Source organism: Conger conger, chromosome 3, assembly GCF_963514075.1.
Source record: "Conger conger chromosome 3, fConCon1.1, whole genome shotgun sequence".
Lineage (NCBI taxonomy): Eukaryota > Metazoa > Chordata > Actinopteri > Anguilliformes > Congridae > Conger > Conger conger.
In genome coordinates this window covers 13000563-13012179 of record NC_083762.1, presented here as the reverse complement: position 1 = coordinate 13012179, position 11617 = coordinate 13000563, and the positions used below count along the sequence as shown (strand labels likewise).

Here is an 11617-nt window from a genome sequence, read left to right as displayed (position 1 = left end):
ACTGGTTTTGTTTTAGTAATGCACTTCAATCTGAACCACCTGTTATTTTGTTCTGCTACTTTCAGCTGTTGGTGGTTCAAGCCACGGTGTAGTCACCATGAGATCCACACAGCTGTTGGGCCCTTGAGTAAGGCCCTTAACTCTGCATTACTCCAAAGGGGATTGTCCCCTGCTTAGTCTAATCAACTGTAAGTTGCTTTGGTTAAAAGCAAGACCAAAATCGGCTCCTGGGTTTGTATATCCCATGCAATACCCATTATGCAATCATGTCACAGCCCTGATATGGTGTGTCCTGTGTTAATCATCTGGAAATATCTGCACATATCTGGCTAAGTATTATTAATTTATTTTAATGAGACACAATTGGTGGTGTGAAGTCACTATTAAGTCAAATTAAGCAGTACAGCTTTTCTAATTATATTTCTGTAAGCAAGCCTGAAGAACCAAACTATAGAGGAAATCCTTGTCTGTGCTGAAATGGGCTCTCCCTAATTAATCACCACCCATGTCCTAATTTGACACATAATCTTGTGGTATAAGTCAGAGTTCACAGCAGATGATTACTCTGCATTTAGAGTCATGACAAACGTATTAAGACTGATCTCCTGACCCAGAACCCTTTCCATTTCTACCAGTAATCCTATATAGTGTGGTAGTATTGTGGTAATATCAGACCTGGATAAAATCCATTGTTCTGGATTGAAATACTGTGTTGTGATCTTGCCTGCTGGGCTGGAATTTGTTGTATTTCATAGGTTCCATCCAATACACCAGATAAGCTCAGAAAGCATAGACAAATATTTGAATCCAAATGAGTTAAGTATTTGACCCAGGCCTGGATAATATTTAATCTTTTGTTTAGGTTTCACTGCTTAAAGTGTCAATCCTTCAGTTTTTCTTCTTAAAGCATGCCATGTTTTTAACCTATCCATGATGACATTTTTGTAGCAAAAGAGCAAGTGCTTTTAAATTAGGATTCATATGTCGCTCAATATTAAAACTGAACAAGGTGTGCATTTTCTTTTTTTGCCTTTTGAGCTCAATATTACGTCAGACAACATTATTGGTTGTCTCGAGGCAGTCTTTCTTCAGAATATGCCACTGGTGGGTTGTCTTCTAAGACAAATATAGCACTAGATGTGCTCCTAGTATAAGCTTGCTTTCTAATGGTACTCTGATATTTAGCGTGTGAAAATCAACTTTTGTGACCACCAGTCACCACAGATGCCAAAACTGAAAAATCATGGATTAAATCTGTCTTTCACTAGTCTGTCCAGTTGTATACAGTGGGAACAGAAATAATATAAGATTTACTTTATTGAACCATGTGGGGTAATTCCTTTGCATTTAAGTTACTTACGGTACAGCAGCAGGAGTGGGCATCCAGAGACCAACTCTAAGGCCTTAGTCAAGGGCAATGGCAGGACTGTATCTAACCTGACGAACAAGGGATACATATAAATGGTAGCCTGACTCACCCCACTAGCTCTCATTGCAGGCCTCTCTGCCTTTCCCATGCAGGTTCGGCTCTGAGGCTCTTCACTTCCCCCCTCCGTGAGCATCGGTGGCCTGCGTCCCAGAAGGGAAGAGGCCCACACCTGCACTGACCGTCACTCACCACCAGGGGATTCCCAGTCTGCTTTATAAGGTAACACTTTGTGGTTCTCAAAGTGGGGAGGGTGCGAAAAGACACCCCATGGGGGTGGATTGGGGGAGCTGTGGTGTACCCTCAAAAATAAAGGTGCAAAAAGTGCTTAAAAGTCTTAATTGTACCGCTAGTAGCAATATATAATTAATTTGTACGATTTTTGCGAGGAAAACGCACTAATTTATGCCTAAAGTACAGAGTACATTTTGGAAATCTGATCCTTGAAGAACAAAAATGTATCTCCACTGTCATTTTATTTCTGCTGTGTGGCAAGAGTTGAAGGGAAAAAATTAGAAACCCAAAAAATAAATAAAATCCAATTACCAAATGGGGAATATTCCAAAAACATTTGGGAACCCACTGGCTAAATAGAGGGACCAAATCCATCACTCCTTATCCAGTAGGACCAGATGATAATCCTGTGGGCTTTCCATCTTCTTTCCAGCTTCAGATCCACCCGTTGCCACAGGGGCTGACAGCTATGTTAATTACACAGGTTTAATCAAAGCACTGAAGCAGTGCAGCCACGTGGTTTGGGGCTTATTAGGACAGGGTTCCCTGTGGACTCGATGGCCTTGCAGAAGAAGGCATGAGCCTCTTCTCACACCGGAGCTTTACAGGGCCTGGGTTTAATAGACCTGGACATTGTCTGGCTGTGGATTAGAATTGAGGAGCCCTGCACTGTTACATGTCGGGCGACATGGCTCAGGCTGTAAGAGCAGTTGTCTGGCAGTCGGAGGGTTGCCGGTTCGATCCCCCGCCCGGGCTGTGTCGAAGTGTCCCTGAGCAAGACACCTAACCCCCAAAATGCTCCTGATGAGCCGGTCGGCACCTTGCATGGCAGCCAATCGCCGTCGGTGTTTGAGTGTGTGTATGCATGGGTGAATGAGAAGCATCAATTGTACAGCGCTTTGGATAAAGGCGCTATATAAAAGCCAACCATTTACCATTTACATTGCGTTATATTCACTTTGCAGATGATCTTATCCAAAATCACAGACATGGAGAAAATCGGTGATAGTCTCAGGGTACAGAAAACGAATAGTGAAACCATTTACTGTAGTGACTAAATGTAGCCCTCTCAGAAAAATGGGTTATTTGGCTTGTCTCGATACTCCCTCTCTCAACAAACTACTAGATAGGTTTCTTCTATGGAATCACATCCTTTTGGAACATTTTCTTGTGTAGCCAGGAAATACCAGCCTGGTAAGGATTACTGTCCAGTTGGTATTAAATGGTAAATGGTTGGCATTTATATAGGTATTACTTTATGTGTAAACAGTATCTGTAGAGTATACAGTATATCATTATGGTAAATGAAGAGATAAGAATCACAATAAGCTGAGCTAATAAGCTAACCTATCACTGCAAACCTGAATGCTGAAATTGAAAGGCAGTGATTGAGAGAAGTCTATGGTAGTGATGGAATTAACTGCATAAAAACATATTTTATTCATTTTTCATTTTATCAAACCTTTATTCTACTAGGGTAGTCACATTGAGATTGACACCACGTTCGCAAGTGACCCCTGGAACAAACATGATTTTTGGACTGTGGGCAGAAACCAGAGGACCCAGAGGAACCCCAGACTAACACATGGGAGAACATGCAAATCATGATCATGGTGCAAAATGATCAGTAGTTCAGCCTTAGGGTTCCTACACATACAGTATGATGCTGACTCAAACCTCTCGGCTTGCATTTCACTGCACTGTGGCTCACTTCTCTGAATCATCAGACCTGGGGAAATGGGTTAAGTGGCTCCAGTCGGGCAGATGAATGGTTGATTCAGGAGGATAAAGGGGAATTGTGGGTAATTGAATCCACTGGAACGTTCAGCTGAGCTGATGTATTGCCGGAGTTATGGGGTACTGAATCCCAGTCAGGACGGGCACGGAGGGATGGATGGTCCTGGTGATCTGGGCCACCGACAGCTCCCTCTGCAGAATCTCCTCTGTCACTTGTGAACCACAATCGTTTTTGCCATAAAACCAATGAAAATATCATATCAGATTCCCACAATGCATTTCTTCCAGGCATGTAAATGAGCTAATGATGAAACACACAAAGGACTGGAAAAGCTCCAGCCCATCCTGTCTGACTTTGCTTGAGTTAAAGCAAAGTAGCAGGGAGTTTACATGGTCCAGCACCAGTAGCTGGCTATGTTCAAGACTGCGATGTAATTAAATGGCGGTCCCATCCTCAATGCTCAGGGCAAATGGGATCTCACTGATAAAGGATAGAGGCTTACAGAGTTATGAAGACTTCCCGGGTATTTCTTATCTCTGTCTGTCTCTGGGTCATCTGCTGAGATCTCTGCTGTGCATGTCGAGTTAGCCAGTTAAACCAGACCAGTATTGATTTCAAGCCTTTCGGCAATACATATGTTGTGACAGTTACTTGACTGCAGTCTGTGAAGCAGTCTGTGATTCTCATGTGTTCTTTCCCTGATGGGTCTCCCATTCGATGCATTGTGTACATCACACAGTCTAAAGTACGAGTCTGAGAAATGGGAGGGGGTGGGCGTTCATAGAAAAATACGCTTTTCTGATCATTCATGTGTCTGGACAAAAAGATATGCAGATTTTGTATTTGGAGAGATTTGGGGACACTTGAGGACAGTTTTGGGAAAACTCATGTGGAATTTGAATGCTTGGCGATATCTTTACCCTATTTTGTACACAAGTTGACATCACGTTTGTGCTGAAATATAAATAGTTCTGGGTTGGTCCTTCACTTAGAAATTGAGATATTCAGTGCTAAACTATATAAACATTTGTAATTGTTTTGTATTTTAGTGTAACTTTTGTGTACACTGTACATACATGCTCTGACATAAGTGTGTTCTGTCAGAAATTTCTGAATGGTACAAGCCTTTTCTTTAATTTAAATCGTTTTTAATTGACCTCTGCGTTTTTGAGGCATTGACTCTTTTATAGGACTAGTACAAAAAGGGCCAATACGAAATCAAAGCTATGGGGCTTATAAAAGTCTTTACATTTCTCACAGTTTGCTCCTTTTTACAACGTTTAAAATAATGTGTGACAGTATGGCTGTGACTGGTCTTAGGTATAAAATCTGTCATTGTGTTTGATAATCTCTGGACAGAGTGCTGAGGATGCCACACCATTTACAATCTACTACAAATCGGCCAGCACAGACTCAGCATAAACTAGCCTTGCCCTGGGATTCAAAGGGGCTCTATATCCCTTTAGAAATTGGCGGTACTTCTCAGTCTTGTAAAAGCATGACCCAAAAAAAAGCATGACCCAAAAGCCAATCCACATTACTGTACTGGTGTCTGGGAATTTTTTTTTTTTTCTTTTTTTTTTTTTTTTGTCAAACTCACATTAGTCTTCCATCAGAGAGGGATGTTTAATTGGATTATCCTATCGAGAGGTATTAAATCAATCCCTTGTCAGTTAATGGGACCTGTGCACAGTTTATGTGCAGATGGTATGTTCTTATGAGGTTAGATAGCTGGGCGTTCAGTGGCTTTTGGTTGCCAGAGGGACATTTTCTTGTCTCAGACGGATTTAGTGGTATTTGTTCACATCGTCGTCAGTTGGCAGTGTGTTTACATCCTGTGTGCCTGGTTTATAGGTGGCAGGTTTGTGACAAGATGCGCTGGACACTGTAATCCAGAGGTGTCAAAGTTCAGTCCTGGAGGGCACCAGTGGTTCATTAAAGTCATTGATTGGCTAAAGGACAATCAACACACCTTGTTGTCAAGGCCTTACTGAAAGGAATCCATGAAAACCTGCAGACACTGTGGCCCCCTGGGTGTAGTCCCCCTAGGTGTGGGGATGACAGAGTATATCACTGGGTCCTTCACCCCAAACGGAGTGTGCGCGAGCAGTTTCTGGCTTTGTTCCTGCTCTCGTGTGTGTGTGTGTGTGGGGGGGAAGGGGGGTCTGGGGTGGCCATGTATTTTTCCAGCTGCTGCTGTTGGAATGACTCTGCATTGCAGCAGAGGTGCGCTTTGGGCAACCACTGGAGTGGAACTCTGTGGAGAGGGAGGGAGGGAGGGAGAGAGGATGGAGGTGGGCTACAGTAGCAGACATTTTGAACATCGTTTTTAAGGGCATCACATAATTCAATACGTTATAAAACATGACTGGCCGCAGGGATTGAGGCTTTCAGAGCACAGTTAGCCCTGAGAAAATGGCCATTGTGCAGAATTAATGTTTTAGATTTTTTTTGTTTATTAATGATTATGTATTAAGTAATGGAACATTTCAGACATTTGTTATTAAGGTGTTATTAAGGTGCTATTGATGACTAGCCTATACACTCTCATAAATGAAGGTACAAAAAGTACCTAAAAAGGTTCAAATGTTTGTTACATAACATTTTGTTAGCCAGCAATGTATAATTAATATACATAATACATTTTCAGCTTTTTTGCTTGGAAAACGTGCTTGTGTGTGTGTGCCTGTGTGTGCGCGTGCTTGCCTGTGTGTGTGCCTGTGTGTGTGTGTGTGCATGTCTGTCTGTGTGTGTGTGGCAGTGGCCTGCATCAGCAGACTAAAGAAGAAACCCACACAAACACACAACCCCAAAAACTGTGGAAGCAGACAGGTCACATGACCAGCAGTCTGCCCGACAGAGCCGGGGGAGGAAGTATGTGTTGCCAAGGAAACCCTGTCTTTCCCCATCTGGGACAAGCCTGGAGTGATTGAAGTGACAAGGTTTCTTATTTCTATTTGCTCACTCTCCTCAGAAATCTTTGGAAAAGGGCCAGAGCGGTCACTTTCATCAGCGCATTGAGCTGGATAGCCAATCAGAGACCAGCAGTGGCAGCACCACCACAGCTGTTAGCCAATGGCATTGTTCCTGCGCTGTAGAGAGCTGTATTTACTGATCCGTAGCTGTACTGCCGTAGCTCGTAGCATTGTGCTTGTGGAATGGCAAAGTAGATGATGTTTTTCAGCTCGGTTCTTTCAAAGGGAGCGAGTTCATCTTGAGTCTATCTAACATTCTCTCTTTCTCAATACCTGCACAGTATTAGGCCTTTTTTTGTATTTTCACACTTGCACTGTATCTGCACTCAGTGAGCAATTTATTACGTATACCTGTACATCAGCTTGTTAATGCAAATATTTAATCAGCCAATCATGTGGCAGCAACTAAATGCATAAAAGCATGCAGACATGGTCAAGAGGTTCAGCTGTTGTGATTGTTGGTGCCAGACAGGGAGGTTTGAGTATCTCAGAAACTGCTGATCTCCTGGGATTTCACACACATCAGTCTCTAGAGTTTGCAGACAATTGTGCGAAAAACAAAAAACATCCAGTGAGCAGAAGCTCTGCGGGCAGGGTGGACTGGAAGCTGACAGGAAGGTGAGAGTAACACAAATAACCGCACGTTACAACAGTGGTATGCAGAAGAGCATCTCTGAATTAAAAAAATATATAGAATTCTAAAAAAAATAATAAGTCTAATAAATACCGAAATACAAAGACCGGGTTGAAATATGTCACTGTTTTGGATTCAAATACTTTTCTGCGAATACACTTATCTTGTATATTCAAACCAATTAAATGCTCTAAAAAAGTGCAAACCTAACATTCTTGTCCTCGAAATTGAGCCCACATTGTTTGGCTCAATAGCACCAGCCAAGATCAATATAGCAGGGAAGAGAGAGTGACCGAATCTGACCGAGGTCTGCTCTGCAGTGTAAGCAATTCACAGTGAACTGTCCTGGATAGAAGGGTCAGCTAAGTATGCATAATCACAGGGGTCATTTGAGGAATTTGTGTCCTTGATTGTCAGTTCCTCAGTGCGCGTTTCCCTCTCTCTCCTCTCCCATTGTCAGGCTGGCTAAGCCTCCAGAGTGGGCTGGCTTGTGCCTTTCCTGGTGTGTGTGCGTGTGGGTGACATTCTCGCACAGAGAATGGAGCTCAGAGAGGCAATACTGATGGACTCGATTAGGGAGGACCCAAAGTGAGGGGGGGTGGGGGGGTTTTTGGGTGGCTGGAATCCACTGGAACCCTGGAACAGCCACACTGCCACACCTACTGAAAATTATATATCAATAATAATTTTATTTAAAGAGTACATTTCACACCTCGTGCTCCGGGTTCCCACACACTCTGAAATCAAGTGATGGCGGGGGTGCATTTTTTGTTTTTGAAGGATCGCATTTCCCAAGTGTATCCTGAGAGTACAGTAATGTTCTCTTTGGGTACACATGCATACTGTTTCCAAGCAGAAAAAATCATTACAGTGGGCAATGTACAATAAATACATAAAATAAAATAAATGATACTATTATTGAGGTAAACTAAAAAATGTCAACATGTGAAAAATACTATACTTTAATAATGTTTCAATGGAACCAACCAAATATAGGTTTCACCAAAATCAAGGTTTCATAATTATTGTCTTTTCCTGCAATGCTTGACAAGGACCACATTTCTTGATGCAGATCCTTGCAAGATCTGGCTCGGAGTACATTACCTATAGGGTACCGCGCCGAAAGTGTGCCTTTCAGGGCACTTTTCATGCCTTTATTTCTGAGAGTGCACGCCACCCCCATGCCATGTCTGTGGTCTGTGTCCCTGCGCTGTTTGTGTTCAGACTGGCACCCCGCAGTACGCCCCACGGTGTGGTGGGCGGTGGACTGATGCGAGGAGACAGCCAGTCAGCCCCGTCAGCTCACACTCAGCCCTGTTCACGCCCGGGCCCTCGCCCAGGCAACGCCACCGCGAGGGACCGCTATTTACATCAAGCGGAATGAGCTCACAATAAACTGCAGAGCCTCTGCTGAGTTTCACTTACTATTCCTTTATTTATCTCATTCCCTCATGGTGTGGGTAACCGCTCTGCTGGTTGTGACCGCTTTTGTGGGTTTTCTACAGGCTTACCTAGAAAAGAAAGGCTTGCCACTGACCCCATTTTAAGATTGCACAGATCAGCAGTTTTAATCCTCAGGGCGGAATGGCAAGAAGAAATATGCAGGTTCTGGCGATTGGTTTTTCTGTGCAACTGATGAGATTTGGAACACAGATTTTGAGGCTTTGAACACCTTAAGGAGAAGATGGTGAAAGAGGCCTGTTGGAACACCAGGGAGAATGAAGGGTTTTTTGTATTTTTTTTGGGGGGTGGGGTAGGAAGACAACATGGGCTCAGTGGGGTTATGGGTTATGCACTGCTGATGGAGATGGGGGAGGTGCTCCATTTGAGTTTATTCAAAACTTGACTTAGTTTGGGTTAGATATCTATCACAACATCCTGTCAGAAAAAGACATATGATAAGGGTGCGCTTTTGTTCTCAAAGGTACAATTCCTGTTAGTGTTCCCTCTCTGGGTTATATTGTACCATAAGTCTTTAACCTTATCTTAACACTAATCTAAAAGGGTAAAGGGTCCAAGTCATTGCACACCTGCAGGTAGATATGTGCAGGAACATCAAAGCTTGAGATTGCACCCATATCATCCAGCAGGTGTCCCCTTTAGATCCCCAGTGCTGATTCCTTGGCTGCGGATTTGTCTCGTCCCTCCAGCCAAAAGTGTGTCAGTCACGTGGAGTGATCGGTTTTCATACACTGGGCCTTAGCAGCAGGATCCCTTTTACGGCTATGCGAGGTGTGTTTTCTAATGAGGCGATTTCCATACATTAAGATTGAAGCGCTGTTTTGTAACACAGTCAGAACTGCACTGCTCTTATTCCACTATTCTCCCAGTATACTCTTAAAATGGATTCCGGAGCCCTTGGTGCTATAAATGAAGCCCTCTGTTGCTTCGCCCCCAGTTTGTTCTGTGCCAATGTGCCAGGCCTAACCCAGCTCAACTGTGAGTGGGCTGGTTCCCGGCTTCTGGGAGAGCGATGTGAGAGAGGAGGAAGATGGAGGAAGCGAGAGAGCGGATATCTTCTGAGGCAGTTGCCTTTTGGAGATGCAAAGCCTCAACTGTCAGAGCTCCGTGGACTGTTGTATCATTGATCGCCACTGCTGAAGGATGCTGCCTATAATTGTTTTACTAAGCCCTGTATTGTATCCAAGCCTCTATGAAGTAACAGCGTTCATACTGTACATAGCCACCCATCACAGTGAGGCTGTGTAGTATCCAGAATGATGGTGTTTGGGATACTGCAGCCCAGGAGTGAATATGTGGATCAAGCTCACTGTGGGTGGAGTCGGCCATTTTGTAAGGGTGGAAGGAGTATGGGCTTAGCCAGCTTGAGAGCAGATCTACAGAAAGAACAAGAGAAAGAAAGCTGCTCTACACTGTGGGTTTTGCTCTGGCCATGCAGTAAAATGTCAGCATTACAGTCATGCAACTCTTCATTCAACAGTTTATGTTAGTCCAATAGTGACCAAATGTATTAATTTAACGCTTAACATTTTATTATGTGTTACAGTACCGTGTAAGCACTCAATAGTCTTTTTCCACTTGGAGGCTGTTCATTGGAGTGCTGTGTGGTCATAAGCTCAGGATTGCAAATGAAATACAGACAATGGCGCAATATCGCCTACATTTCCATACACACTGCTGTCAGCTGATAGCGGCCAGGAGCACCTCAGCACCCGAAATATCACCTGCCCAATATCTGTGCCCAATCTGTAGATCTGTCTTCAGGCCATTAGCCCATATCAGCTCAGCTTTGTATGAAAAATATCCAGGATCAATAATAGCATTTTTAGTGAGCTGCTCATGATCTAGCAAGATCTGAATGATGAGCAAACAGTATACAGCAAATAATTAGATATGCAGTGTATCTTTATTGAAAAATAATTGAAACGTTGTCAAGTATTTGAGCATTATGTCAAGTACCTCATGTGAAAATAATGTATTATTATGTATTTGTTACATTATTACGTTAATCCATAAATACATTTGTTTGATACATTCATGGAGGGGTAATTCCCCCTGACAAGAAAGAAACAGCAACGGAGATGTTGCCTGGTGCAATTGAATGAACCAAAAGGTAAGGTGGATATGAGCATACCCTGTTAAGGTGGATATAAGCATATTTTGAGAACATTACATAAGTTCCAATACATCAGAAAAGCTCAGTAAAGTGTATAAACATTTGAATCCAAAACAATTATAGTATGTACAATTATGTATTTGACCCAGGTTTGATCGTGTCTGATATCTGACCCTGGTCTGATAGTGTCATTCTTTTAATTGTACATGATGTTCCGGTTCACACCATACAGTTAACTGGCATTCCTAGTTTTTTTTACTGTATTGCCACTTGCAGGGGTATACACAGACAAGATGTGATTTATCTGCCCTCCAATGTTAACAGGTTAAAGAAAATAGAAGGGCATTATAACCAAGATCCTAACAAAAAGCTTTTTTGTATTTATATTGCTGAGAATCCCAGCTGAGAATCCCAGATACATTACATTAGGTATAAGATGTGAAGGAGCTACCTCACAGCGGAACTGCTATTTTATTTATGTATTTATCTTTTTTGCAAATGTCACAAAGGACAAAAACTGAGAATAAACGTAATCTTACCGCGCCTTTGAAAGGGCTTAAAGTACAACCAAAGCTGAACTGCAGCGCCTGAATTAGGCAGCGATAACATGAACTTTATAAATATACTTGTTTCATGAATAATGGAGTGTGCTGGAGGATTTTGGGGAGCAGAGGGACGCATGCTCCATGCTGCAGAGAGTATCTTTGATCAAAAACAACAGTGAACGCAGCAAAGCTTTTTAAAGGGGAGATTAGTTTGTTTTGGAATGAATCTCAGCTGAAATGTATGGTGGGGTAATTCCCCCTTACAAGAGAGGCAAGCATTAGACATAAGCCCACACATTCTGGAGAATAAGTCAGCTAGAGGATAACTAAATATGATTACTGTAAGCTAGCACAGTGCATCTCTTTTCACTCTTTCATTATGTTTAATTTCCTTTTAGTCTCCTAAAATGACAAGACTTCACATACTGCATTCATTCTGATGGTGCTAGAGCAGGGCTGCCCAACCCTGTTCCTAGAGATATACTCTC

The 11617-nt window shown here is 42.7% G+C and overlaps 1 protein-coding gene across 6 annotated transcripts in view; it reads left to right on the top strand.

The window, feature by feature from the left end:
* The window catches only part of LOC133124414 (microtubule-associated protein 2-like), an 81221-nt gene that overhangs the window by 33249 nt on the left and 36355 nt on the right, over nucleotides 1-11617 (top strand). For all 6 annotated transcript variants that reach the window (XM_061235609.1, XM_061235613.1, XM_061235612.1 and 3 more), the window contains exon 3: nucleotides 1522-1648. The gene's annotated coding sequence lies outside the window, so the exon portion shown is untranslated. The remainder of the gene's footprint in view (nucleotides 1-1521; nucleotides 1649-11617) is intronic.